The 26,300-nt window shown below is 44.4% G+C and overlaps 1 protein-coding gene across 5 annotated transcripts in view; it reads left to right on the plus strand.

Moving 5' to 3' along the window:
• LOC129020865 (zinc finger protein 845) overlaps positions 1-26,300 on the plus strand; it is a 50,546-nt gene that overhangs the window by 9,859 nt on the left and 14,387 nt on the right. The window contains exon 1 of one of the 5 annotated variants that reach the window (XM_054465747.2): positions 19,479-19,538. The exons of 1 other annotated variant lie outside the window; for it this stretch is intronic. The gene's annotated coding sequence lies outside the window, so the exon portion shown is untranslated. Of the gene's footprint in view, positions 1-19,478; positions 19,539-26,300 lie in introns of those variants that run through there. 3 more of the 5 variants (XM_063658402.1, XM_063658401.1, XM_063658404.1) reach the window with 3 other exon arrangements.

Below are 26,300 nucleotides of genomic sequence, written 5' to 3' on the forward strand. Positions count from 1 at the left end.
ATGATTACTATCCTCTCTAGCCTCAGTTATTGCAATGGACACTGGACCCTGTATCTATAAGGTTTTGCAGACCAGGGTCAATAAATTGGCATACTTTTATGAATTCAATGTAAAGACATTAGATACTTTGTTTTATTTATATATAATTCACATACACAAAATTGACTCTACAATGCACATTTCAGTGGGTTTTAGTATAGTCACAGATTTGTAGAACCGTCAGCACTAATTCCAGAATATTATCATCATCCGTGGCAAAACCTAATACCCTTTAGTAGTCACTCCCATTCCCACCTCCACCGCAGGAGACCTCTGATATGATTTATCTCTATGTTCCTATTCTGGGCATTTCATATAAATGTAACTACATAATATATAGGCCTTTTTGTCTACTTTTACTGAGTATGTTTTCAAGGCTTATCCTGTTACAGATATCAGTGTTTCTTTTTATGGCTGAATAATACCTCATTGTATGGAATTCTCTGCATTTTTTTTTTTTTCTCTGAGATGGAGGCTCTCTCTGTCCCAGGCTGGAGTGTAGTAGCAGGATCTCAGCTCACTGCAACTTCTGCCTCCGGGGTTCAAGCTATTCTACCTCAGCCTCCTGAGTAGCTGGGATTACAGGCGCATGCCACCACGCCTGGCTAATTTTTGTATTTTTAGTAGAGACTGGGTTTCATCATGTTAGCCAGGCTGGTCTTGAACTGCTGACCTCGTGATCCTCCCGCCTTAGCCTCCCAAAGTGCTGGAATTACAGGCGTGAGCCACCACGTCTGGTCAATTCTCAGCATTCTTTCTATCTCTCGGCTGCTATAATGCTGCTGCAAATATTTACAGACTTTTGTGAACACATTTTCAGTTATCTTGGTTATATTTATAGGGATGGAATTATTAACTCATAAGGTAACTCAGTTTTATCTTTTTGATGAACAACTTTTTTTAAGGAGCTGTTTTCTTTTTGTTTGTTTTTGAGACAGAGTCTCGCTCTGTTGCCCAGGCTGGAATGCAGTGGCATGATCTCTGCTCACTGCAAGCTCCACCTCCCAGGTTCATGCCATTCTCCTGCCTCAGCCTCCCGAGTAGCTGGGACTACAGGCACCCACCACCATGCCCGGCTAATTTTTTGTATTTTTAGTAGAGACGGGGTTTCACTGTGTTAGCCAGGATGGTCTCGATCTCCTGACCTCATGATCCGCCCGTCTTGGCCTCCCAAAGTGCTGGGATTACAGGCGTGAGCCACTGTGCCTGGCCAAGGAGCTGTTTTCTTAAGCAGCTGTACCATTTTACATTTCTACCAGCAATGCATGAGGATTCCAGTTTCTCCAATTCTTCATCAACAGTTGTTGTTTTTCATCTTTTTGACTATAGCCATCCCGGTAGATGTGAAGTAGTATCTCATTGTAGTTTTGTATTCCTGAGTGACTAATGGTGAGCATCTTTTCATGTGTTCATTGCCATTTGTATATCTTGTTTAGATAAATATTCAAATCTTATGCATGTTTTTAAAATTTTTTTGTCCTTTTGAGTGGCAATGATTCTTTATATATTCTGGATATAATATCCGTATCAGGTATGTGATTTGCAAATATTTTCTCCCATTTTGTAGATTGTCTTTTCACATTGGTAGTGTCCTTTGATATACAAGTTTTAACTTTTTATGCAACTTGATTTACATATTGGGCCATGGGGAGGGTTGTTTGTGCTTTAGGTGTTGTATCTAAGAAACCATTGCCTAACCTGCTAAGGTCAGGAAGATGTACACCTATGTTTTCTTATAAGTGTCTCATAATTATTGCTCCTATATTAAGTTCTTCAATCTGTTCTAAATTACCTTTTCTATATGATGTGAGGTAGGGGTCCAATTTCATTCTTATCTATCTGGATATTAGTTGTTCCATGTATTCAGTATTCTTGAGCATCAAAGTTCTTTTACTAGATTTAAAAAAATCATTAAAATAACCTTTCATTGAGATCAAATTGTAGGAGAACCAATGGACCATGCAACCAATACAGTAATGCTAGTTGAGATAATTAGAATTTGAAAACATAGTATTCTTAGGGATTGTATCTGTCTGTGTTTGACCAGATAAACACATAAAATATTTGAGTGTAAGAATTATATTAAAAATTAAAGCAAGGATTTTGGAGGAGTTTCAGCAGTAAGATGTATGAAGTACTCCAGCTTGTAGATCACAGCTGTAATGACTAGCAAGTATGTCCTGAAGCACCAGGGTGGGTAGAATAGCTAAAGATCATGGAGATGTCTGAAAAGTGAGTGCTTCTGACTGCCTTAAATGTGTACTTAGTGCTGGTGGAGGTAGGGGGTGTGCAAAGTCTTTTATCTGGTCTCTAGTTTCTCCTGAGACTAATGTTCATGTCTGCCTTCCACATTCCAAAACAGTTTTCTCTCACTGGCATACTTAGTTAAAATTATATGACATTTAAAAGGGAAAGTATGGCTATGGCAGACTAGGTCAAGGGATAACAGGATAGGCAATAGAAGGGCCAAAAGATATGGGGAGAGGCTGAGAAGATACACTTGTGTGGAACACGGAGTTTTTTTTAAATAGCTCATATATACTGGTGAATCATGTGCCTGAGAAAACTCTTAAGCTGTTATCTTTGGATGATCTTTAGGCTCAACTCAAGCAGAATGTAAAGGGAAAGGCAGAGTTGTTAATGGCCTGGCTAAGCATTGACAGATTGCCCCTACTCAGAGCGAATCTGCAAAAATTGAGAGTATTTTTTCTTTTTTTCTTCTTCCTCTTCTGCTCCTCTACCTTCTCCACCTACTTCTCCTCCTCCTCTTCCTTCTCCTCTTCTTCCTCCTTCTCCCCCTTCTACTTCTCCTTCTTCCTCCTCCTCTTTTTCTTCTTGCTCCAGGCATTCAATGAGATCTGTGCTGAGCCCCAATATGACTATTACACTAATGAAAGAGACTGCAGTGACCACACATGACCGCAAAGAGAGTCTTTACAAAAGTAGTTTATAAAAGTCATTAAACAAATTACAGCCCACAACAAGTAGCAATGACAAACCCTAGAAAAGAGGAAGACTATGATTCCCAGAGTTCCACTGCCCAGTTCTGATCAGTAACAATAACAAAATGACACATGCAAAGAAACACCAAAGTATGGCCCATTCACAAAAAAAAAAAAAAAAAAAAAGGGGGAAACTTCAGAGGATTCCAAGACATTGAATTTACTAGACAAATAAATGAATGATTTAAACATGTTCAAAGAGTTAAAGGAAACCATGAAGAAAGAACCAAATGAAATGAAGAGAATGGTGTTTCACAAAGTGGAGAATATCCACAGAAATAGGGAAATTTTAAAATGAAGCCAAGTAGAAATTCTGAAGCCGAAACGTACAGTAACTGAAGTGAAATTCACTAGACCTGCTCTGCATCAAATTTGAGCACTCAGAAGAAAGAATCAGTGAACATAAAGATAGATCAATTGATATTATTGAGTCTTGGAGGCAGAAACAAAAGAAGAAAAAAAAAATGAACAGAGCCAGAGCTCATGAGGCCTGTGAGATCATCAGTCATTACCAAGGTGAGTGTTTTGTGAATGCAAGAAGACAAGAAAGACAAAGGCATAGAAATAACCTTACGTTGGAATAATGGCAGGAAATTTATCAATTTTATGGAAGTTGTGGATATACACATTGATATGGTTTGGCCCTGTGTCCCCACCCAAATCTGATCTTGAATTGTACTCCCATAATTCCCACGTGTTGTGGGAGGTACCCAGTGGGAGATAATTTGAATCAGGGGCAGTTTCCTCCATACCATTCTTGTGGTAGTGAACAAGTCTTGCAAGATCTGATGGTTTTATCAGCGGTTTCCAATTCTGTATTTTCCTCATTTTCTCTTGTCGCTGCCATGTTAAGAAGTGCCTTTTGCCTCCCACGGTGACTCTCAGGCCTCCCCAGCCATGTGGAACTGTAAGTCCATTAAACCTCCTTTTCATCCCAATCTCGGGTATGTCTTTATCAGCAGCGTGAAAATGGGCTGATACACACATCCATGAAGCTCAATAAGCCTTATTCAAATAGGATAAATAATCCAAGACACATTATAATCAAAGAATAGAAAAACAAAGACAAAGAATCTTAAAAGCAGCCAGAGAGAAATTCAATATGGTCAAAGAAAGCCAGCCAATTTCTCCTTAGAAGCCATAGAAGCTAAAAGGCAGTGGGATGACAAAGTACTGAAAGGAGAAAGAAAAAACAAAACAGAACAAAAAATGCCCCTTCTTTCCGCATCCTCACATGGCAGAAAGGCAAGCTAAAAAACCACCTAAGAGCTGCTTGAAGCCTGTTGACCAAAAATTCTATACCTGGCAAAATACTTCTTCAAAATTGAGGAATAAAATAAGATTATCTGTTATTTCTAAGTAAACAAAAGCTGAAACAGTCCATTATTAGTAGAGATGTCCTACAGGAAATGCTAAAGGGAGTCCTGTAGGCGTAAATGAAAAGACATTAAATAGTGTCAGAGCCATTAGAAGAAATAAAGAACACTGGTAAGGGCAGCTACATAGGTAAATATAGAACTGGTTACCATGATGTGGTTTTTTTGTAGTTGTTTTTTTGTTTGTTTGTTTTTTTTTGAGACAGAGTCTCATTCTTTTTGCCCAGGCTGTAGTGCAATGGCACAGTCTTGGCTTACTGCAATCTTGGCTTCCCGGGTTTAAGCAATTCTCCTGCCTCAGCCTCCTGAGAAGCTGGGATTACAGGCATGCACTACCATGCCCGGCTAATTTTTGTATTTTTAATAGAGATGGGGTTTCACCATGTTGGCCAGGCTGGTCTTGAACTCCTGACCTCAAGTAATCCACTCGCCTTGGCCTCCCAGAGTGCTGGGATTACAGGCATGAGCCACCACACCTGGCCTGTTTTGCTTTTAACTCTTTTTTTCCCCATATGACTGAAGATACAAAGGCATGAACAACAATTATAGATCTCTATTGATAGGGATAAAATGTGTAAAGATGTAATTTGTGACAGTAACATCAAATGCATATACAGAGTTGTACAAGAGCACAGTTTGTGAAAATCACTGAAACTAAATTGAGATTAATTCAAACTAGATTGTTATAAATTTAAGAAGTTAGGCCAGGGGCGGTGGCTCATGCCTGTAATCCCAGCACTTTGGGAGGCTGAGGCGGGTGGATCACCTGAGGTCAGGAGTTTGAGACCAGCCTGACCAACATGGAAAACCCCATCTCTACTAAAAATACAAAATTAGCTGGGTGTGGTGGCACATGCCTGTAATCCCAGCTACTCGGGAGGCTGAGGCAGGAGAATAGTTTGGGAGGCAGAGGTTGTGGTGAGCTGAGATCACACCATTGCACTCCAGCCTGGGCAACAGGAGTAAAACTGCATCTCAAAAAAAAAAAAAAAAAGTTAATTGTAATCCCAGAGTAGCCATCCAAATAAGGGGAATCAAAATTATACACTACATAAAAAACAAATACAAAATAAGTCAATATTGGCTGAATTGAGGAACAAAAAAGGTAAGACAGATAAAAGATATCAAAATGGCAGAAACTCTTCCATATCAATATTTACTTTAAATGTAAATGGACTAAACTCTCCAACCAAAAGGCAGAGATTGGGAAAATGGATTGGGAAAACAAAACATCAACTACAGTATATGTATTTACCAGAGACTCACTAGAGATCTCAAAACACAAATTGGTTGAAAGTGAACAACAATAACGAAATATCCCATGTGTCTTAGTTTATTTTGTGCTGCTAAACGGAATTCCTAAGAGTGTGTGATTAATAAAGAACAAAAATGTATTTCTCACTATTCAGATGGCTGGAAGTCCAAAATCAAGAGTGCTGGTATTTGTTCTGATGAAGGCCTTCTTGCTGCATCCTCACATGGCTGCTAAACGGAATTCCTAAGAGTGTGTAATTAATAAAGAACAAAAATGTATTTCTCACTATTCAGATGGCTGGAAGTCCAAAATCAAGAGTGCTGGTATTTGTTCTGATGAGGGCCTTCTTGCTGCATCCTCACATGGCAGAAAGGCAAGCTAGCAAACCAGCTAAATGCTGCTTGAAGCTTCTTTACAATAGACTTAATCCCATTAATGAGGAAGGCAGCCCTCATGGCCTAATCACCTTTAATGACCCTACTAGTTAGTACTATCTCATTGACAGCACCTGAATTTTGGAGGGAACACATTCAAACCATAGGACCTTGTAAATATTAACCAAAAGACTTTATGGCAAAAGTTGTTATAAGAGACAAAATGAAGATATATACATATATAATGTATATATATATATAAAATACTATATATATAGTATTAATGCATCAAGAGCATATAATAATTATGTATTATTACAGAGCCCTAAAAATATATGAAGCCAAAATGGACAATTCAGGTGGAAATATTTCTACAACGGTAGACTTTGATGCCACACTTTCTATAATGAAAAGAACAATAAGACAGAATATCAGTAAAGAAACAGAAGACTTGAACAACACTACACACTAACTAGACCTAACAGACATAACAGAATGTTCCATCCCACATCAGAATAAACATTCTTCTCAGGTGCACATGGAGCATTCTCCTAGACACCATGTTAGGCCACAAAACAAGTCTCAAGTTTTTCTTTAGTTCTGTTTCAATCTTGGGTCACTGCACCTCTGCCTCCCAGATTCAAGGGATTCTTGTGCCTCAGCCTCCTTAGTAGCTGGGATTACAGGGGTATGCCACCACGCCCACTGAATTTTTTGTATTTTTTGTATAGATGGGGTTTCGCCCTGTTGGCCAGGCTGGTCTTGAACTCCTGGCCTCAAGTGATTCTCCCATCTTGGCCTCCCAAAGTGCTGGGATTACAGGGGTTAGCCACCATGCCTTGCAAATCTCAGAAGTTTGAAAAGACAGAAATAATAAAGAGCATCATCTTTGATCACAATATAATGAAACTGGAAATTAATAACTGAAGAGAAACTGGAAAAGTCACAAGTGTATGGAATTTAATCACTCTCTTAACCAATAAGTCATAGAAAAATATCATAAGGGAAATCAGAAAATGCTGCAAGAATAATAAAAACACTGCTTTCCACAACTAATGGGATGCAGTAATAACAATACTCAAAAAGAAATTTACAGCATAAATGCCTACATTATAAAAGAAGACAGCTGTAAAATCAGTAACCTAAGATTGCACCTTATGGAACTGGAAAAAAGACCAAAGTAAACTCATAGCTGGCAGAAGAATGGAAAAAATAAATATTAGAAGAGAGATAAATAGACCACAGAAAAACAGTAGAGGAAAACAATGAAATAAAAATGTCATTCTTTAAAAGATCAGCTAAACATTAATAAATCTCTAGCTAGACTGACCAAAAAATAAAAAAATAAGAGAAACATGCAGATAACCCAAATCAGAAATGAAAATGGGAACATTCTACTTACTTTTAAAGATTATTAAGAATAAAGATAAATTCAGCAATTGAAGTAGAAAGTGGTTAAAAAGATCATAAAAGAATGTTATGAACAATTGTACAACAAGTTAGATAACCTGGATTAAATGAATAAATTTCTAGAAACACAACTAGCAAACGTGACTCAGAAGAAATACTAATTCTGAATAGACCTATTCTACTATGATCTGTTTCTACTCACAGCACTCCTGATACCAAGTGTGTAGGGGTTTTTCCCACCAACAGCAAACCCTCCAACTCTCCAGACACCAACTGCTTGTCCAATTATTCAGTTCAATTTGACATGACCTGCAATTAGGGCAGCTCCATAAGTTAAGGATTCAGTTCCGCAAGACTGCCCTGCACATCAGACACCAATCACAAGTCCGGGCCTCCCATACTTCTGATTAGCTGGCTGTAAATCAAGGTGCCGTGAAATCCTATAATTTTATGTTGCCTTAGCATCCGTTCAAAATATAAGCTGGATTTTCTCATACCAGCAGCAGGGCTTAGTCACCCTTAACACAGTTTCCAGTTCTCTGCCTCCTCACAGTTCCTCAATGTGGCCAATCCAAACATTTGCTTTGTATAATTGCCTGCTGGTCACTACCCCTCTATAGAGGAGCTACATACAACCTACTTGCCTCACCCACTGACCCCTCCCCCAACAACTTCTGCACTGGGCATGGACTGCGCAGATATGCCACAGTGACCACCTCTTCGTCACGGCATGACCCCATGGAACTCATGCCGCCTTGCTTTAAATCCACCAATTGGCCTGGGCGCCGTGGCTCATGCCTGTAATCCCAGCATTTTGGGAGGCCGAGGTGGGTGGATCACCTGAGGTCAGGAGTTTGAGACCAGCCTGGCCAACATGGTGAAACCCCATCTCTACTAAAAATACAAAAATTAGCCAGGCATGGTGGCACGCACCTGTACTCCCAGCTACTCAGGAGGCTGAGGCAGGAGAATTGCTTGACCCTGGGAGGCGGAGGTTGCAGTGAGCCGAGATTGTGCCATTGCACTCCAGCCTGGGCGACAAGAACAAAACTTCGTCTCAAATAAATAAATAAATAATAAATCCACCCATTAGAATTCCCCTCCAAAATCTGCTTGAGTAATTTCCCAGTCCCTAGTTAAGGCTTTAGGGCCACAAATCCTCTCTCTCTGTCACTCCCCACCTACTGGTTGCACATGCATGTCCTGAATGGCTTCCCACTTTCCACTGGCCCTGCAATGTGTGCTGCTCTCTTCTCTCGGATCTGTAAGTAATAGATGGCTTCTGATGTTTCATATGTATTGTTGTGCTGCCTTCTCTGTGTCTTATCTGGCCAACACACTCGAACCTAACTTTTTTTGTGGTTAGAGCTTTCCTAGAGAGTGGTTATCAAGAGTTATCTTGTCTGACACCAATCAGACAAGAGCCACAAGGGCATCTGCCAGTATAAACAAGTTTCCTGTGAGCGGAACACCTGGTCACAGGTCACACACTTAGGCATTAGGCAGTCTGCCAGGATAAAGCAGTATCCCATGAAAGCCACACTGTAAACATCCACGATCATCTTCCCTAGAGCCCCATCAGGGCAGGCCTAGAATTTAAGCCACTTTTCAGAGAGAGATCTGAAGACCAAATTAGAAAGAATTTTTACAACATGAGCATTCTCACAACTCCCTCCTTGGGTTCAATAATTTGCTAGAATGGCTCACACATCTCAGGGAAAACAGTATACTTATTACCAGTTTATGTTGAAGGATATTATAAAGCAGGGGTCCCCAGCTCCCAGACTGTGGACTGGTACCAGTCTATGGCCTGTTAGGAACTGGGCTGCACAATAGGAGGTGAACAGCGGGAGAGTGAGCATTACCACCTGAGCACTGCCTTCAGATCAGTGGCAACATGAGATTCTCATAGAAGCATTAACCCTATTGTGAACTGCACATGCGGAGGATCTAGGTTGCCCATTCCTTAGGAGAATCTAATGCCTGATGATCTGAGGTGGAACAGTTTCATCCTGAAACCATCCCCCTTCTGCCATCCATGGAAAAACTGTCTTCCATGAAACCAGTCCCTGGTGCCAGAATGGTTGGGGACCACTTTTATAAAGCATACAAATTGATAGCCAGATGAACAAGTACATAGGGTGGGGTCCAAAAGGGTCAGAAGTGCAGGACCTTCTGTTCCATGGAGTTGGATTGCACCACCTCCCTGCAAATAGGTGCATTCACCAACCCAGAGGCTCCCTGAACCTTGTTTCAGATTTCCATGAAGGTTCCCTTATGTAGGCATGACTGACTGAGCCACTGGCCATTGGTGATTAACTCAACCTTTTTTGGCCCTTCTTCCTTCCCTGGAGAGGAAAAAGGGGAGTACAGCTGAAAGTTCCAACCCTTTAATCACATGGTTGGTTCCTCTGGCAAGGGGCCCACCAAGAGTCATCTCAACAAAAACTCAGGTATGGTTGAGGCTTAATAACAAAAGACTCTTACTCCTATCGCTCAAGAAGTTTCAACGGTTTTACAATCTCTCTGCCAGGAACCTGGGACCTAGATCAAACATATATTTTTTATTTTATATCAAAACCTGTAACAAGAAAAGAGAAGGAATAATTTTAAAACTACTCACAGAGAAAAGGGCAGGATCGGATATCTTCCTTGATGATGTCTATCAAACATTTAAAGAAGAGTTAACACCAATCTTTCCCCAACTCTCCCAAAAAGTAGAAGGGGGGAACATTTCTTAATTTATCCTATGAAGCCAGCATTACCTTTATATCAAAGCCAGACAATGAAATAACAAGAAAGGCAAACCACGGACCAATAGCCCTCATGCATATAGGTGCAAAAATCCTCAGCAGCATACAAGCAAATCCTATGCAGTACCAAAAGGATTATACACCATGAACAAGTGAGATTTATCCCAGGAAAACAGGAATGCTTCAACATATGAAAATGAATTATAATGTACCACATTAATAAAATGAAGAAAATCACATGGTCATTTCAGTTGATGCAGAAAAAGCATTTTACAATATTCTACAGCCTTTCATGATTAAAAAAACACTCAAGAAACTGGGAATATAAGAGAACTTCTTCAACATGATAAAGAGCACTTATGAAAAACCCACACCTAGCATTATACTCAAGGGTGAAAGACTGAACACTTACCCCCTAAGATTACAAGACAAGGAAGCCCAATTTTGACGTTCTATTCAACACTGTATTAGAAATTCTAGCCAAAGAAATTAGGCAAGAAAAAAATTTCAAATTTGAAAAAAGATGAAATCTATCTTTATTAGCAGATGGATATAGAAAATCCTAAAGAATCCACACACAACAAACTATTAAAGCTAAAGAATAAATTCAGCAAAGTTGCTGATACAAGATGGGCACACAAAAATCAGTTGTATTTCTGTGCTAGCAATGAACAATCTAAAGAGGAAATTAAGAAGACAACTTTATAATAGGATAAAAATTATAAAGTACATAATAATAAACAACCAAGAAAATTGCAAGACTTATACATAGAAAACTACAAAACATTGCCTTGACCTCCCCCAGTTGCCTTGTGATTCTGTGTGTTGTGTTGGGACAAATGGGGAGGTGACAGAGAGAGGCCAATATTGTGTAACCATGTAACCAGCACTGACATTTCCTCAAGACTATTCCCCCAAAGATAAGCCTTTGAACTGCATAGTTGCTGTGGTGGTGTCTGCACATTCTTTATTGGGATAATGTATGCTCTTAAGCCAGGGACTCCAATACCCCTCTTTAGTTGTGCCCAGAGACCCATCCCTAGGAAACCCTCCAGTGAAAACTATCAGTTGCCCGAGTCTTAGCCCCTCACTCTTTACCTTCTGGACTCACACAATCCTGGAAGCTCCATGGGGTCCAATTCACTCTTGAGAGCCCATAATGATTCCCCCATTCTGCTATGAAATCCCACAGCACAATTGCAAGCCCTAATAACATATCTATTCATGTTGTAATGACATACATAAATTGACCCATGGATCCAATGATCCAGGAGCCCATATTTCCACTTATAACACCCTCTCCCAAAGTCATACACTTCTGTAATATCCTAATGAAAGGGAGATTCCTATGATGGTAAAGTAATTTGAAAGTAATTTAGAAATTATAAAGAAAAATCTAATGAATTCAGGATCCAACTTAAATTTGTGACTATAGGAATGGAATATAGGCTGCTGGGGAATAGCAATTTCTGGTGGGGAATTAAGTGCAACACACCACAGTTGTTACCAGTGGAGGGTGTCCAGGTTCTTGGTGTCTTGAACAAAGAATTGGACAAAATGCATAAATTAAGGAAGGAATAAATAGATTTATTGAAAATGAAAGTACACTCCACAGTGTGGGAGCTGGCCCAAGCATAGGGTCTCAAGAGCCCCGTTACAGAATTTTTGGGAGTTAAAATACTCTCTAGAGGATTCCATTGGTTACTTGGTTTATTCCCTATGTAAATAAAGAGGACGAAGTAAAGTTACAAAGTCATTTACTCGGCGTATGCCCTATGGAGGGGCTGTTTTCTGTCATAGCTGAAGTGTGAATTGGCCTTATGTTCCATGCCTCCAGACCCTATTTGCCTGCCTCACAGCTAACATAAGTGATTGGGGACAGAAGAAACTCATGGTGTCACAGGACAGGATTCTGTCATCTCCCAAGACCCAGGGGACTCCTGAAAACAACGACATTGCGTGAAGGGGAGTTCTAGGGAGAGGCAGATGCTGACCCAGGGAGGACTTGAGGATAGGGACTTTCAGGGAAGCAGTAAGGCCTGCAGAATCCTAGGCCCAGGAAGAAGATGCAGCATTCAGGGCTGCACTTGAGAGGCCTAAAACGGTAAGGAGGCAGAGCTCAAGAGCTTGACTCCATCTCCTGAGTCAGGGATTTATAGGGCATAAGGCAGGGGAGGGAAGACAGTGAAGGGATTGAAGTAGGAAAATGACTCAGCAGTGTGAAGAGGCTTAATTCTCCCTGTTGAAAACGAGATGCCCTACCATCCTTTTTCTTAGAACATTTACTTTAGAAAACTTGTAAGTACTTATCTCTTAGACATGCATTTGAATGCCTCTGAAAACTGAGTCGTTCTTTTGCCAGCTTTATGACCCAGTGATGTCTTTCTAAAGAACCTGGGAAACTTCTCTTTGAAATGTAAACATTAAGGAAAATAGCACCCCATCTCCTAGTTTCTGTGGGAGTGTAGAAGCCTCGCATCAGGCTCTTGGAGCCTTAATCCATGCTGCAAAACGACTTCTTGTCATAAAGTGTATGAAGTTTGTGTTTCCTCTGGATAAAGCCAATTAGCTATAACAGATGGTCACCCCAACTACCAGGTGAATCTAGGATGATCTATGTGTGACCACTGGGGCAGTCAAGTCCTCTTACTTGAGAACTAGCTATTATTTGCCTTGAAGATCACTTGAGGTCAGCAGTTTGAGATGAGCCTGGCCAACAGACTTGAGCCACTTTACCCAGCCTGGTTTTAATTTTTATTTTTTCAGATGGAGTCTTGCTCTTGTCGCCCAGCCTATAGTGCAATGACATGATCTCGGCTCACTGGAACCTCCGCCTCCTGCATTCAAGCAATTCTCCTGCCTCAGTCTTCTGAGTAGCTGGGATTAGTGATGCAGGCCACCACACCACGCTAATTTTTGTATTTTTATTTTATATTTTATTTTATTTTTGTCTTGAGATGGAGTCTCGCTCTTGTCACCCAGGCTAGAGTACAGTGGTGTGATCTCACTGCAACCTTTGCTTTCTAGGTTCAAGCAATTGTCCTGCCTCAGCCTCCTGAGTAGCTGGGATTACAGGTGCCCGCCACCACGCCTGGCTAATTTTTGTATTTTTAGTAGAGAGAGGGTTTCTCCATGTTGGTCAGGCTGGTCTAGAACTCCTGACCCCAGCTGATCCACCCGCCTCAGCCTCCCAAAGTGGAAGGATTACAGGCATAAGCCACTGCGACTGACTTTTTTTTTGTTTGTTTGAGCCTGTTTTGCAGCGTTTACAAATATCAGGATTTTCCCACGAGATCATGAAGATTTTCACATTAGAGATTTCTGACCATTTGTGTTGGTGTTGGCAGTAAAGGTCAGGCGGGAATATGTAATGACATTCAAGCTCCCCACCTTTGGCCATCTTCCTGCCTTTCTAGTTCATATTTTGACCAAACTCAGCTACTCGGGAGGCTGAGGCAGGAGAATCACTGGAACCCAGAAGGTGGAGGTTGCAGTGAGCTGAGATTGCACCATTGCACTCCAGCCTGGGAAAAAAAAAAAAAAGAAAAGAAAAGAAAGGAAACTTAGTCTAAAAAAAAGTCATGCCTCTTCTCCTCCTCTTTCCGTCATCGTGGTGTGTGCTTGACTCCGCTTCTCGCCATGTCTTCTCACAAGACTTTCAGGATTAAGCGAGTCCTGGCCAAGAAAAGCAAAATTGTCCCATTTCCCAGTGGACTCGCATGAAAACTGGTAATAAGGTCACAATCATGTTACCATATCGAGCTGAAAGTGTCACCCCTATCTGGAGAGTTGGACATGTTTCATTAGGAATATATTTTTTATCTCTGAATCTGTTATGAATGCATTGGTTGGCTGGGTTCAGTAATAAATATGTGAAACATTTCATTTCAAAAAAATGTCAAATGAAGTAATTTGATAGAGTACCTTGATCTTTGTTTTATTTTATTGAGATGGAGAGTCCACTATGTTCAGTGGATCACACCTGTGGTCCACGCACCTTGGGAGGCTGAGGTGGGAGGATTGCTTGAGACCAAGTCTTCTGGGAATCTTCTCCTCTCTTCTAACCCAGTTCATGACAGACCCTTGGACTTTGTTATCTACATGTGACCCGGAAGCCCCCCAATTCCAGTTATTCCACCTTTCCAGACCGAACCAATATATATCTTACATGTTTTGATTAATGTATTGTGTCTCCCTAAAATGTGTAAAACCAAACTGCAGCCTGAACACCTTGGGCACATGTCATCAGGACCTCCTGAGGCTGTGTCACGGGGGCATTTTTAACCTTGGCAAAATAGATTTCAAAATTGAGTGAGACCCAGTAGATACTTTTGGTTCACAAGCTCATGAACACAGAAAAAATCAAGAGAGAATAGGAAAAAAACTAGATGTAATGGAAAGCACAAAATCAGGTCCAAAATCTGAACTCTTTCATATGTACTCAGCATAAGGAAATGCTCTTCAACTTTGTGTGAAAGATAGATTATGAACATTTGATTAAAATAAAAACCCATTCTATGTGATTTTAGCCAATTTAAAACTGCAAATAATGATCAATTATATACATACAAAAAACTTCCTAATATTTCACTTAGTATTGCTATTTCTATGTTCTTGGGGCAGAAGCTCAGTCTGTCAGATACATTACAAGACAGTGGTGTCGTCCATAATTGTGCTTAGGTCTCTGTGTTGCATGAGTGCACAAACTGTTAAGCAGGAACCTAGAAGAGCTAGGGTGACAAAGTTCAAGTCCATTAAAACTAGCAAGACGTAGGCTGGGCGCGGTGGCCCACGCCTATAATCCCAGCACTTTGGGAGGCCGAGGCGGGTGGATCACGAGGTCAGGGGTTCGAGACCAGCCTGACCAATATGGTGAAACCCCGTCTCTACTAAAAATACAAAAAAAAAATAGCTGGGCGTGGTGGCGGGCGCCTGTAATCTCAGCTACTCAGGAGGCTGAGGCAGGAGAATCGCTTGAACCCGGGAGGCGCAGTTTGCAGTAAGCCGAGATGGCGCCACTGCACTCCAGCCTGGGTGACAGAGCAAGACTCTGTCTCAAAAAAAAAAAAAAAGAAAAAACTAGCAAGACGTATTCCTTACTGCTCACTCACGAGTCACTGTTATAAGATGTTTACCGTTAAGGAAAGCAGCCTATTGATACCTGCAAGGACAAACTCCTACAGAAACACAATGTCCAGATGACCCAATATCCCACAACAACGTATGCTTTTAAGATAGCAGGCTGGTGTTGAACTCCTGACCTCCGGTGATCCGCCCGCCTCGGCCTCCCAAAGTGCTGGGATTAGAGGCGTGAGCCACCGCGCCCGGCCAAGGATAGCTTTAAATCAGAAAGTAATAAGTTTTGTTACACTGTCAACCCACCGGCAGGTAGACATACCTTAGCTTTTACGTAGGCCCCGTATGTAAGAAAAACTTCAGGAGGAGGCGCCCCCCCTGCTTTCTGGGGACGCCCTACTGTGTAACTGGTAGCTTTCAATAAACTCTCTTCACGGCACTCGGACACTCGCCTTGAATTTTTTCCTGCGCAAGATCCTAGAACTCTAACGTGAGGTGTGGACTGTGACCCCATTTGAGGCAACAAAACGAGTGAACGTTATACAAAAACAGACAATTGATCTAATTCTCATAAAAGGAGGAATTTCATAGTCCTCATCCAGCATGCCAAGCAAAGATGGACACTGTGGAGTCACCCCTCGTGAGAACAAAGGGGCTGACAGCTGGGAAACATGGGTGGATGAAGGGTGAGGCGCTCAGCAGCCGCCAACTGGGATTAATGAAAAGGGCAATAGGATCTTGAAAGGTGGAGGACACTGTCTAAAACGATACAAAAGCTGCAGAGTCACCGGGCCTGGGAGCTTCCCATGGCGAAGCTGGGACTCCCTGACAACTGCACAAACTCGCGTGGGGATTTCAACGTCCCGAAGCACCCAGATTCCTGTTGTGGCTGGACTCAGGGCTAGGGTGCTGCGAAAGGCAGGTTTGAAGCAGAAAGACAAAAAAAAAAAAAAAAAGGTCACCTGAGTCAGCCCCAGGCGCTGCGTACAGAACAACCATGGGGGAGGGTCCTGGACCCTGCCTGGACGGGTTCTGGACACTGGGCGGGGACGGGGCGGGAGGGGGGAAAGGTCAAAGAGGGGGCGGAACCTGAACAGGTGCTGGGTCGGGGCGAGAGGGTGGAGGCCGCTGTGGGGGCGGGGCCTAGAACAGGACTCGGGCGGGGCAAGAAGGAGGAGGCTGCCTGGGGCCGGGTCGGACTGTGGGCAGGAGCGGGGCCAGAGGGTTACCGTCGTCTAGGGGGCGGGCTCTCGAAAGTGTATGATTCTAAAGAGCCGGGCCTGGAGGGGGCGGGTCCGGGCTCTCTCAGATGGGCCATGGATGTCGCCTGCTGTCATCCTCTCCCTCTAGGACTGGATCCTCCGGGTTCTGGTTGGTGGATTGATTTTCATGTGCCGTGATGTTACCCCTAATATCACATGGATGCTTCCTGCCCGTTTTAAGTTAATATTTCAAACAAATCGAAGGTAAAACAACTTACTGTAGTGAAAGCTGAGTAGTTTTTCCTCTTAAATTGAAAATGGCTTTACTGCAAAGCGCCTTTTTTGAGCAGGTAGAGTCGCGCGTCCTGCAGGCGGGGCGAGCTCCCCTCAGTCTGGGGCAGGGAGGAGGAGAGGGGCAGGGACTTCGGTAAAGGGGTGGAGTGGGGTGCTGATTGCAGTGAGGACTGACAATTAGAACGGCTTATTAAACTAAGCAAGGTCCTGGGTTGTTTGAGTGGATAATGGAAACTAAGGTGACAAGCAAAACTGCCTATTACACACAGGAGGTGGAGGATAACTTCATATTTCATGGAAATTAAGTCAGGGCCCAGAGCGGTGGCTCACACCTGTAATCCCAGCACTTTCAGAGGCCAAGGCAGGAGGATCGCTTGAGCCCAGGAGTTTGAGATTAACCTAGGCAACGTAGTGAGACGTCGTCTCTACTGAAAATCAAAAAATGAGTGAGGTGTGGTGGTCCACGCTGGTGGTCCCAGCTGCTCGGGGCGCTGAGGTGGAAGGATCACTTGAGCCAGGGCGTTTTATGGTTGCAGTGAGCTCTAATCTCGCCACCACACTCCAGCCTGGGTGACAGAGTGAGACCCTGTCTCAAACTAACAAGCAAATAAACGAGAGATATAATTCTTCCCTTGAAAATAAAAAAATAAATTTCTTTTTATTTTTTTTTTGTCTCTTTTCCTAGGACATTTATTTAGAAAACTTGTAAATGCATTTGCTCTGTCTTCTGAGGCTTTTTTTCTTTTGTTTGGTTTTGTTTTGTTTTGTTTTTGAGACTGAGTCTCTCTCTTGTTGCCCAGGCTGGAGTGCAATGGTGTGATCTCGGCTCACCGCAACCTCCACCTCCTGGGTTCAAGAGATTCTCCTGCCTCAGCCTTCTGAGTAGCTGGGATTACAGGCACCACCCACCACATCCGGCTAACTTTTGTATTTTTTAGTAGAGACGGGGTTTCTCCATGTTGGCCAGGCTGGTCTCGAACACCCGACCTCAGGTGATCCGCCGGCCTTGGCCTCCCAGAGTGCTGGGATTACAGGCGTGAGCCACCGCGCCCGGCCTTTTTTTTTTTTTTTTTTTTTTTTGACAGAGTTTTGCTCTTGTTGCTCACGCTGGAGTGCAATGGCGCGATCTCGCCTCACCGCAACTTCTGTCTCCCGGGTTCAAGCGATTCTCCTGCCTCAGCCACCTGAGTAGCTGGGATTACAGGCATGCACCACCATGCCCAGCTAACCTTGTATTTTTACTAGAGACGGGGTTTCTCCATGTTGGTCAGGCTGGTCTCGAACTCCCGACCTCATGCGAACTGCCCACCTCGGCCTCTCAGACCACTGGGATTACAGGCGTGAGCCACCGCGCCTGGCCTGAAGTGGTATTTTTTAGAAACCACGTAATCCTTTTTTCAGCTTAATAACCCATGGATGTATTTCTGAAGGACTTGGGGTCTCTCTTTGAAAGGCAAAGAACAAGGGAGACAGTACCTGTATCTCGGTAGGAAATTAAATATTTCAAACATCAAATAATTCCAATGTGAAGGTATGGACCTTTAAATAATTCTGAGCCTTGAGAGGAATGTGGTCATGCAACCTGAGTCCAGTGGTATGCAGGCGCAACTTCTAAGAGTTTTCCTGGCCAGACGCGGTGGGTAACGCCTGTAATCCCAACATTTTGGGAGGCCGAGGCGGGTGGATCACTTGACGTCAGGAGTTCGAGTCCAGCCTGGCCAACGTGGTGAAAGCCTGTCTCTACTAAAAATACAAAACAATTAGCCAGGCTTGGTGGCGCACGTCTGTAATGCCAGCTAGTTGGGAGGCTGAGGCAAGAGAACTACTTTAACCCGGGAGGTGAAGGTTGCAGTGAGCCGAGATCTCGCCACTGCACTCCAGACTGGGTGACAGAGAAATACTCTGCCTCAAAAAAGAAAAGAAAAGAAAAATGTAAATATAAAAATGAAAGTAATAGATCTCTTCCACAAATGTGCTGGGACAACTAACTGGATATCCACATGAAAATGAATAGTGTTGGATCCCTATCTCACAAAATCAAAAATTTTATTTAAAGAAATTTTAAAAAAGAAGAGAGAGAGAGAGACGAGGAAGGGAGCGCTGCCGGAGGAGGTGTTACTTTGTCGCCCAGGCTAACTTGGACCCCCAGGCTCAGCGATCCTCCCGCCACTGCTTCCTGAGTAGCTGGGACCTCAGGCTTTCGCCCCGTGCCCGCATCTCTGCTGTGTTTAAGCAACAGGTGGTGACCTCACTCCTCGCTGGCCTGAGCACTCCGTCCCGCATCCCAGGCGGTGGCCCTAGGGAAGTCTCTGAAGCTGAGCACAGGGTGGACTCTCCTTTCCCAGTGAATGGAGAATAGAAAGGGAGAGGATTTCTATTCTATTTTTTGGGCCGTCAGCATGAAATCGTATGTTCCGCCAGGGCAGGGCTTTGCGTTTCACATTCTAGGTTGCATCCCCGTTTCAGACAATTCCAGGGCTTTTGAATCATGCCTCAGCCTTCCTGGCCGGTCTCGCCTCCAAAGCTCGAAGACAAGAGGCGCTGGGAGTCAGGTTGAGAGACGCACAGGTCCCGCCCCGGCCCCGCCTTCTGCCAATTCTAAAGGGGAAGGTCTCTCCGCTTCGCGCCCCGCCCCTACCTCGCTCAGGCCCCGCCTACCTCCTCGCGGGTCCCGCCCAGGCCTGGCTTCTGTCCTGCGCGCGCAGATTCGCGCAAACCCGGAAGCGGATCGCATGGAGTGATGGTCCCGCTGCAGCGGTGAGTTTTGCTCTGTGTTGTGTTAAGTCTGCGCTTCCCAGGTCCCCGGCGCTTTTGTACCTGGGACGTGGGGTCCCCATAGACCTGGAAATTCTCACCCGTCTTCCTTCACCTAGAGCAAATTTAGACGTCCCCGTGAGAGTCCAGGGGTCTCTTCCTTTTGAGTTTAAAGCCGCCCTGAGGATGGTCCCTTCCCGGGTCTTTCTGCTACAGGGCAATGTATACACTTCCCATCGCGTAGTTTTCCTGCTCAAAACCTTTTTCTGACTCCTCCCGACCCGCACTTTTTGAAGTCCTTACCGCGAGGCGGATTCCCGCCCTTGGCGCCTCCCAGCCTTGTCTTAAGGCGCCGTCGCCCCCCACCTCCCTCCTCGTTCCAGGCCCTTATGCTCCCCAGGTCTCCCCACCGCTGTCACCGCTTACCCTGAGCCCGCGTTGGGGAGGTGCCCGGGGCTGTCCTATGACACCGGGTGTTCTTGCCTACCCAGCACCAGCCCCTGGAGAATGCGCTCCTCCGGGATGCAGACGTCTTACTCCAAAGCCCCCTGTGATTGTGTGGGCCAAAAAGATCAGGAGACTGAGAGAGAGAGCAGTAGAAAACCTGAGACAGAGAAAAGAAGAATGAGAAAGACCATAACAGATGGCAAAGTAGAGGATGAGTGAGGGATTTGCCAAGAGAGAGCAAAAATGAAAAAAAAAAAAAAAAAAGCAGGAGGAGCAGATCCCAGGCAAAAAAGAAAACAAGAGCTAGAGAGAGAAGGGGAGAATGAGAGATATGTACAGAATTAGGGAGGGAAGCACAGTAATGAAGAAAGGGGGGGCTGGACGCAGTGGCTCACGACTGTAATCCCAGCACTTTAGGAGACTGGGGCAGAGGGATTGCTTGAGTCCAGGAGTTCAAGACCAGCCTGGGCAAAATAGTGAGACCCCCCCTCCTCCCCCGCCATCTCTGTCAAAAAAAAAAAAAAAATTTAACCGGGCGTGATGGTGCACACCTGTAATCGCAGCTACTTTGGAGGCTGAGGCAGGAGGATCACTTCAGCCCAGGAGGTCCAGGCTCCAGTGAGCCGAGATCATGCCACTGCACTCCAGCCTCGTCAACAGAGCAGACCCTGTCTCAAAAGATTAAAAGGGGTGGGGGACATTGGGTTCAGATGACTGGGTGAGTTCATTGGATATGATTAGTTGTGACATGTTGACTTCTGTGTATATAATCTAATAACTTAAAACTTGTTTAAATTATACAGATGAGATTGAGAATTTTAAAATTCCTATCTATAAGACACGTACATTCTGTAAATCTTGGCATTAGAGGTCAGCTTCCACTTGGAATCCCTATTCAGCCAGAGGGCAGTGACTTAATTGTGAGAGCCTGTCTTCCCTCTTCCCATGGTGAGGCAGGAAATGGGGCAGTGAAGTGGGAGAAAAAAATCACTTTCTATTATTATGTAATAGTTTTAATTTAATTAATTAATTTATATTTTGAGACAGGGTCTGGCTCTGTTGCCCAGGCTGGGGTGCAGTGGTGTGATATCCTCTAACTGCAGCCTCGAACTCCTAGGCTCAAGTGATCCTCCTACCTCAGCCTCCTGAGTAGCTGGGACCACAGGCATGAGCCACCAAGTCCGGCTAGGTTTTGTATTTTTTTTTTTTTTGTAGAAACGGGGTTTCACTATGTTTCCCAGGCTGGTCTCAATTCTGGCCTCAAAGGATCGTCCTGCCTTGGCCTCCCAAATTACTGGGATTACAGGTGGGATTACAGAGAGGAGCCACTGTGCCTGGCCTACATAGTCGTTTTTTGTTTTTTTGGGTTTTTTTGAGATGGAATATCACTCTTGTCCAGGATGGAGTATAATGGCACAATCTCAGCTCACTGCAATTTCCACTTCCCAGGTTCAGACTGATTCTACTGCCTGAGCCTCCCGAGTAGCTGGGATTACAGGCATGAGCCACCACATCCAGCTAATTTTGTGTTTTTAGCAGAGACGGAGTTTCTCCATGTTGATCAGGCTGGTCTCAAACTCCCAACCTCAGATGATCCACCTGCCTTGGCCCCCCAAATGCTGGGATTACAGGCCCATAGTACTTTTTAAAAGGGACATCAGGGCGTGGTGGCTCACGCCTGTAATCCCAGCACTTTGGGAGGCGGAGGTGGGCGGATCACAAGGTCAGGAGTTCGAGACCAGCCTGACCAACATGGTGAAATCCCATTGCTCTTAAAAATTCAAAAATTAGTTGGGCATGGTGGCACGCACCTGTAATTCCAGCTACTTAGGAGGCTGAGGCAGGAGAATTACTTGAACCCGGCAGGCTGAGGTTGCAGTGAGCCAAGATTGCACCACTGCATTCCATCCTGGGCGAGAGCGAGACTCCATCTCAAAAAAAAAATAAAAGAGAACATCAAAGCTGGGCGTAGTGGCTCATGCCTGTAATCCCAGCACTTTGGGAGCCAATCACCTAAGGTCAGTAGTTTGAGACCATTCTGGCCAACATGGTGAAACCCCGTGTCTAGTAAAAATACTAAAAAAGTAAGCTGGGCGTGGTGGCGTGCATATGTAGTTCCAGCTGCTTGGGAGGCTGAGGCATGAGAATCACATGAACTTGGGAGGTAGAGGTTGCAGTGAACTGAAATGGTACCACTGCACTGCAGCCTGGGGGGCAGAGCGAGGCTTCATCTCAAAAAAACAAAGAAACAACAACAACAAAAATTGAAAGCAAAAGGGACATCAAAAGTGCTTTTGTTCTCGTGTAACATATTTCCTTTTTTGTCTTTCTGGTTCCTCTTCCTTTCTTTCTTTTTTTTTTTTTTTTTTTTTTGCAGTTTTATTTTGAGATAAATCTTAGTTTTAAATATTTCTTTTTTAATACATAATCACTTCTGAAAGATGCGTTTGCGGCATCCTATAACCAGCTCACATCATTCAGTTATTTTCCCGTTGACATCTGAATTTGTTCGATTTTTTTAAAAAACAATTTCAAAATAGTTTCTGTTTGAAATTAGTTGCTTCCGGTTCAGATCGAGGTCTGCATGCTTTCTAGTCTTTATTATTTATTGGAAAACTTTAACATCAAAATGTAATTTAACCAGTTAGCCTGTTTTTCAGTTTTCTTTCCTTATGTCATTTGTTAAAATCTTGAGCTGTGAGCTATTAAGTGCATGTTTCCCTCAAGGCACCTCTGGTCCATTTGGACAAATGTTGAAAGCCCAACTCCTCACTGTGGCTCCACAGCCCTGTGTCCAGGGCCCCTGCCAGTGTGCCACCTCCTCCGGGGAGCTTGCCCTCATCGCATGACTCTGTCTGCCCCGGTCATATTTGCTTTTCTCTTTTCCCAAACACTAAAACCCTTCCTGTCTCAGGTTGCTGTCCCTGCTCTTACCCTATGTCCCTAAATGATCACGGCCCTGTGCCTTTCTCCTCCTTCAGTTCCAGGCTCAGAGCTGTCTCCCATGCCCTCCCACCCCCATCTGAAGTTCCCTCTGCCCGTCAGTCTCTATCACGTTACTCAGATTTTATTATCTCTGCATCAATCACATCAGAAACACTCTTTATTTTATTTTATTTTTTTTAGACAGTTTCACTCTATCGTCCAGGCTGTGAGTGTAGTCTCGTGACCTTCTCTCCCTGCAACCTCTGTCTTCTAGGTTCAAGCAATTCTTCTGCCTCACCCTTACAAACAGCTGAAATTAAATGTGTGTGCCACCACAGCCGGCTAAGTTTTGCATTTTAATTTAATTTAATTTAATTTTACTTTTGAGTCTCAATCTGTCTCCCAGGCTGGAGTGCAGTGGTGTAATCATGGTTCACTGCAACCTCCACCTCCCAGGTTAAAGTGATTCTCCTACCTCAGCCTCCTGAGTAGCTGGGATTACAGACCCTCACCAAGCCCAGGTACTTTTTGTATTTTTAGTAGAGATGGAGTTTCAGCATCTTGGTCAGGCTGGTCTCGAACTCCAGACCTCAAGTAATCCACCTCCCTTGGCCTCCCAGAGTGCTAGCATTACAGGCATGAGCCACCACGCCCGCCCCAATTTTTGTATTTTTAGTAGAGACAGGGTTTCACCTTGTTGGCCAGGCTCATCTCGAACTCATGACCTCAGGTGATCCATCTGCCTAGGCCTAACCCGTGTGCTGGGATTACAGGCAAGAGCCACGGTGCCCACCCAGAGATGCCTTTCTGCATGGATTATTTTGAGTGCTTTGTGTCTCCCTTCTTTGAAGGATGCACAGTTCCCATCTTGGCCACAGGACAACTGCAGCACCTACTCTGGGGTTGTGGTTCAGACGCTGAGGCATCCTCAGGGAAGACTCAGGGCCTGGGGAAAGTGTGGGGATGGTCCCACATTTCTTCTGGAAATTTCAACTCTAATTGATCTGAACTTCCTGTGGCTATTTATTTCAGTCAAAATAAGAGGAGAAGGCCTCACTAAGGTCAGAAAAGCCCTACAGACCAGACCCTGTGTCCTCAGGCAGTGCCAAGGCATCCCCATTTTTGTCATCTGTGTCACTGCCTCACTCCAGCTCCCGAATCTCCGTGCTCTGCACATCACCAGGACCAAGTTTGGCCATGATGGGCAGAGGCTTTGCCACCAGCAGGTGATGAGCTCAGAGTCAGGGTTCTGGATTCCCTTCAGGAAGGGTGGGGAGAAGGTCAGGGACCTGAGGGGCATGAAGGACACACTCCTACACAACTAGCTCTTTTCCGGAGGAGCTGGAGGCTCCATGACTTCAGGAAATATTCTTCCAAGAATCAAGAGTGCAAACAGCACAGTGAACTGCAGCCCAAGGGCCACCTCCTCCTGATAGGCCAGTGGCGATGATGCTCTACTGGCTTTTCCTTGCCTGTCATGGCAAGTGAGCATTCACGCGCGTACACACACACACACACACACACACACACACACACACATTCTCTCTCTCTCTCTCTCTCTCCCCCGCCCACACACACACAGTCACAAGGCAGCTGGGGAGTCGAAAGTCAAGATGCTATAATGTAAATGTGTGGCCATGTGTGGTGGCTCTCGCCTGTAGTCCTACTGCTTTGGGAGGCTAAGGCAGGCAGATGATGAAGTCAGGAGTTCGAGACCAGCCTGGCCAACATAGTGAAATCCCATCTCTACTAAAAAAAAAAAAAAAAAAAAAATGAGCTAGGCATGGTGTCGCACATCTGTAATCCCAGCTACTCAGGAGACTGAAGCAGGAGAATGGCTTGAACCCAGGAGGCAGGGGTTGACAGTGAGCCAAGATCGTACCATTACACTACAGCCTGGTGACAGAGCAAGACTCCATCTCTAAATAAATAAATAAATGTGCTATAATGTAAATGTGGAGCACAAATACTTTTTCCACAAAGAGGGGCCACTGGTTCCTGGGAAGGGAGTTTGAGGGTTACAGCCCTGGTCATGGCCAGAAGACTTAGGAACTGGAGGAAGGAAAAGCTGTATTTATCCTCACAGGATGCCCTTGTGCTCAGCAGTTGGTAGAACAGGTGGGCTGATCTAATGGAGTGACATTTAGAAAAAGGGGTTTTTCTCTCCACCCAGCCCACACTGTCATCTACCCTATGCACAGTCCTCCCTTTCCCATTGTCTTCTCTAGAATGACAAAGTTGGTGCTTCCCCAGGTGGGCGTCTGAGGGAGGGGAGTGGTTTCTCTGCCTGTCCCTGATCCCCTCCCTCAAGTCGTCCACCTTCCTGTCCACTGTTCTATTCTGATGCTCATTGCCTGCAATTCTATCAGTTTGCACCATCCCAAGACCTAACTAACACCCAAGGATTTGAGTCTGGGAATATTTAAGCCAATGTCATTGCCAAGTGGGAAGTCTTAGACCCCAGGAATTTTTCTTCATTGAGAGTCTGGGCAGCAAGGAAGCCTCTCCTCTTTCTGCAGAGTTTAGGTCAACCAGGACCGTGGCACACATGAGACCCCGGAGGGGATATACTAGTATCACTCAGTCATTCTCATTCATTCACTCACTCAGTAGCTATGGAGCTATAGTATATGCCAGGGGGCACAAATAGAGGTGCTGTCTGTGCCAGGGATCAACATGTTAAACCAACAGACTATACTTCCCTGCTTTATCCAGGTTATTTTTCATTTTTATTTATTTGAGGTGGAGTCTCACTCTGTCACCCAGGCTGAAGTGCAGTGGTGCGATCTCGGCTCACTGCAACCTCTGCCCTCTGGGTTCAAGCGATTCTCATGCCTCAGCCTCCCAAGTAGCTGGGACTACAGGCACGCACCACCATGCCTGGCTAATTATTTATTTATTTATTTTGAGACAGAGTTTTGCTCTTGTGTCCCAGGCTGGAGTGCAGTGCCGTGATCTCGGCTCACTGCAACCTCCGCCTCCCAAGTTTAAGCGATTCTCTTGCCTCAGCCTCCTGAGCAGTGGGGATTACAGGCATGTGCTACCATGCCCAGCTAATTTTTGTATTTTTGGTAGAGACAGCCTTTCACCATGTTGGTCAGGCTGGTGTTGAACTCCTGACCTCATGATACACCTGCCTCAGCCTCCCAAAGTGTGGGGATTACAGGCATGAGTCACTGCACCTGGCCTCATTTTTGTATTTTTAGTAGAGATGGGGTTTCACCGTGTTGGCCAGGCTGGTTTCGAACTTCTGATGTCAAGTGATCTGTCCGCTTTGGCCTCCCAACGTGCTGGGATTGCAGATGTGAGCCACTGTATCCAGCCTTATCTCATGGCTTTAAACTTTACCCCCATGGCCCCATGGCCCCTGCACACCTCTCCCCTGAACGCTAC

The sequence above is a fragment of the Pongo pygmaeus genome, chromosome 20 (assembly GCF_028885625.2).
Source record: "Pongo pygmaeus isolate AG05252 chromosome 20, NHGRI_mPonPyg2-v2.0_pri, whole genome shotgun sequence".
In the NCBI taxonomy this organism is placed as follows: Eukaryota; Metazoa; Chordata; class Mammalia; order Primates; family Hominidae; genus Pongo; species Pongo pygmaeus.